Consider the following 4,357-nt stretch of genomic DNA (forward strand, 5'->3'; position numbering starts at 1 on the left):
GGGGGGTAGGGGTCGGTGTAGGCTCCTTGTGCTGGAACCCAGAAGGTTTGGAGCAAGAGTCTGTGGGAAACTGTCACATCCTCTGCATTTTGCTCTCCCCCCTGGGTGGTGTTTAAGAGACACTGTTTGCAGGGAACACCTAGGGCTATATTTAGTGACAACATAATCCTAAAGGGGACGATCTAGGGCAGGGGGGTCTCTAAGCCACAACCTCAAGCTAAGAATGGTTGAAAAAAATCAAAAGAAGAACGATATTCCATAGCACATGAAAATTATATAAAATTCAAGTGTTACTGTCCGTAAATAAAGCTCCAGTTGGAATCCAGCCACACACTTTTATGTGTGTGTTAACTCTGTCTGCTTTCAAACTACAAGGCGAAGTGGAACATGTGCAGCACAGGCTGTGTGGCCCGCAATAGCCTGCAGGGTTTCCCATCCAGCTTTTACGGAAGTTTCCCGACTCCTGCTCTAGGCCTGTGGAAGCCTCTGTCCCTGATGTGCAACCCCTTTTCTTCTGGAACTAACTGAAGAGCTGCATCTTTGGATTCCACAAAGCCCAGAGCGATGCTGCTCAGGGGTTTCGGCAAAAAGTTCTTAGACCCTGGGAGGGACAAGGAGAAGCAGGGATGTTAAGAAACTGTGGGTTGTTGGGCCGGCCAAGTGGCGCAGTTGGTTAAGAGCTTGCTCAAGAGTGCAAGCTCTGAGCAACAGGGTCGCCGGTTCGATTCCCACATGGGCCAGTGAGCTGTGCCCCAGCTGAGCTGCTGCTGAGCTGCTGCTGAACTGCTGCTGAGCTGCTGCTGAGCTGCCAACAGGTGGCAGGATGGCTCAGCTGGTGAGAGCACGTGCTCCTAACAACAAGGCTGCCAGTTCAACTCCCGCATGGGATGGTGGCCTACGCCCACCCGCAACTAAGACTGAAGGACAACAACTTGTCTGTTCCCCTTCCCCGATTTCCCAACACTATTCCCTTTCCCCAATTCCCCAATAAAATCTTTTTGAGAAAGAGAGAGAGAGAGAGAAAGCGGACTGTGCCTCACAAGTCACTGCATTTTACCTTAGAGCCCTCTCCTCCCCCTCTCCTCAGCGCTGGGCCTGGCGGGAAGAGCACCGCCCAGCACTGCTTATTTGCCAGACAAGAGAAAATTGAGGCCAGGAGGCTGTGAACAGTTTTAACTTGAAAATCAACCTGAAAAGGATTTGTTTTTCAATCACCGATTTCAACCATGTCCTCTCAAAAGTCTCTTTTTGGCCCTTAGTGTCACCCTGGGCAGATGCCACAACCCATCAGGTAGTTTTGTTTGTTAAAAATCCAGGACAGTTTGAAATAAAATTTCATACAGCCAGTAGTCTGTATGAAACCAATTCACAGCTTTCCTTTCCCCTCAGTTCCTGGTTGGCCTGTGGCTGAAGGGACCTGGAGTGGGGGGCACCTTGGAGTGGAGAGGGGTGACTTGCTCTTTCCCAATGCACCCCTTTCCTTCTATGGGGCCAAGACCTCCAGTATAGTGGGGCAGAAAGGAGAGAAGGGGGGGCACCCCAAGCATTTTGTGGTGAAAAGAGTTATTTGGGGGTTTTTTCTTTGTTTTTACTGAATTGGCTGGCTCTGTCATGGCTGGTTACCACCAACTGGCCATCAATGCTCTTATGTGACAAGTGGCTGATGTGGGTTCCTTTGTTAGTAGGGATAAGGGGTGTGCACACCTCAGAGGACCTGACAAGGTCCTCCTGCACATCCCAGTCCAGGCTGCCACCTCTTCTCTCCCCGTCCCCCACTTCCTTTTGCAATTACGGCCCCTCCCCGACAGAGGGCCATCTGAGGGGTGACCCTGCACGCCTCAGAGCCCTCCCTAAGTGGTAAACTCATCATTCTCGCCAAGCCAAAGGGTGGAAGTAGAGACAGCGTTTTCCCCCCACCCCTGCACCCACCCCAGCTGCCATACCCTCTCTCCCAGCTCTCTCCGCGCTGACTCAGGTCAGCTCAGGGGCAGGTCTGCAAGATGCCTGCTCAGGCAGGTGCCCACTCTCACCTCATAATCTCCTACCTGAATGTCCTGGAGCCTCTGGCTTCTGGGTTTGTGGCTGGCACTTGTCTCTGCTATGAGACTTGCGCTTTCACTCTGGTTCCTAGTGACCCACAGCAGCCAACAGAAAAGTCTCACTCAACCCAATAAAGCGTGGGGAGGCCTGACCTTCAGACTCGAGAACGTCTTCCTCAGTTTCAGCCTCCTTTTGGCACTAACGGCTCCCCACCCCTACAAATAGGGCCAATAGTGTTATAAAAGAGGGCTTAGAGCAGGTTTTATTTCAGGAGGGGCCTTTTCAGGAACTAGGACTGTCCCAAACTCACCATGCACATTTAAGCTGTTCACCAGCGGCTCCGCGGCGCTTCCTTGATCCATTAGAGGGACACAGGCTCCACCCTGTGGCCGGTTCCTGCCATTGCATCAACACAAGATTGCAATCAAAAATTTAAATACCTCCTAATACTACAAGCAGAAATCGGCACATTACTATTGTTATATTTACTTCCAGTAAATTTCCATGAGCACAAAAAGTATGCAGATCTGTAGACTTCTTTTTTTCACTTAACTGCCCTAGACAACTTAATTTTGCTACTTTTGGGCAATTTTTAATATTAAAAAAATTCTTGCCCCAGGTCAGCTGAGTGGCCCAGTTGGTTGAGCTCGCTCAAGAGTGCAAGCTCTGAGCAACAGGGTCGCCGGTTCGATTCACGGCCTGAGCTGAGCTGCTGCTGAGCTGCCAACAGGTGGCAGGGTGGCTCAGCTAAATTAAAAAAAAAAAAGTTATTGCCCCAAATGGTGAAGTAATTGCTGAAATGCTGAGAATCACAATTTACACTCAGTAGTTCCACCCCACACACACACACACACACACACACACACGCACACACTTAGGGAATCTTTATTTTTCCAGGTAGCCGTTGAGAATAGAAGGAGAGAAGGGAATTTCTAAGATGCTTCCTGTGTGTCCATAATTTGCCAGGTGCTTTTTACATCTTTGTGACACAAGAAATGCCTACTTCCCAGATGAAGAACTTCAGGAGTCATACAGCTGATGACTGTCAAGACCAGGAATCTTTAATACCCTAAAGCTCTAGTATTTTCGAGATACTAGACCTGCTAAGCTAGAGCGCCCTCCTACTCCTGAAAATGGTGTCATCCAATGACATCAGTCAGGACAGCTTCCAAAGTTTTTTTTGTTTGTTTGGTTTTGTTTGTTGTTTTTTTTTTAATCAATTTTACACATTCAACCAAATAAAGATGTTTCTTCCTAGAAATTAGAAATTTGGCCAACTGAACTCATTCCCGAGGGTGACAATTCTTCCTGAGAGCAAAATACATCTTGTCTTTGGCTCATCTTCAGAATCAATGTGAAACCATCATATCTTTGCATCTTCTAGGAAACGATTTTTGAAGACTGAACAATAAAATGGACTGGCCCTGGTAAAACCAGTGCTTTTTCAGCACTTAATGCCATGAACATTTTCTTTTGTATATTTTGTCTTCAGATAATGATTCCACGACACAGTTTCTTTTCCTGCCTTGGCTGTTAGGAGGCTCAGGAGTGAACATTTTATCTATTAAACTATTCCCCCTGCTATCAATAGCTTTCACTTTTCTTTACAATTTTAACAGCCTTTTTATTTACCTTATCTTATCAATATTTATGATAAGCAAATTTTTAAATTCAGCATTAATGGACCCTTCAAGTAAACTTCCCCAGAAGGACTAAGATATTGATATTCTGTTTCTTTTGTATGCAAATGATCCAGTGTCTGGATTGTGAGGTTTGTCTGTTTTGTGAGAACTTCAGACAGTGAGAAACACTTAAGGCTGCTATTTTCTTTGGATTGAAATCTTGACTTTAGTTAAAAATGTTAAGTGATGCCCTCTAACACTGATCTTATTATATATATATATATATATATATATATATATATATATATATGTGGGAGACCAGCTCCTGCAGGTCCAGGGGTTCCCTCAGGTGGAGGTGGAGGCGGAGTCAGGTTAGGAAAAAAACGCAGGGAGACACAGGAGCACTTTTTCAAGAAGAGAAGTGTCTCACTTTATTTTACGGCATGCCCCTTTTTATACCGGGCAGTTTAACCATTGTTCCATTAGTATCAGGGTTTTACTTCCTCATAATTCTTATGCTCCAGGGTATAGCTATACCTTTTCTATGCTAAAGACTAACTTATCTTAACTGAGTCCAAATCCCTCCACCTACAATGACTGGGACCAAGGCCTGAGCCTCTACATAATCGCCTAAAGGATGGTTACCATGACCACCCAACATTTATTCTAAAAACTATTGTCTAAACAGGATCTTA

This window comes from Hipposideros armiger, unplaced genomic scaffold (assembly GCF_001890085.2).
Source record: "Hipposideros armiger isolate ML-2016 unplaced genomic scaffold, ASM189008v1 scaffold_0, whole genome shotgun sequence".
NCBI classification, from domain to species: domain Eukaryota; kingdom Metazoa; phylum Chordata; class Mammalia; order Chiroptera; family Hipposideridae; genus Hipposideros; species Hipposideros armiger.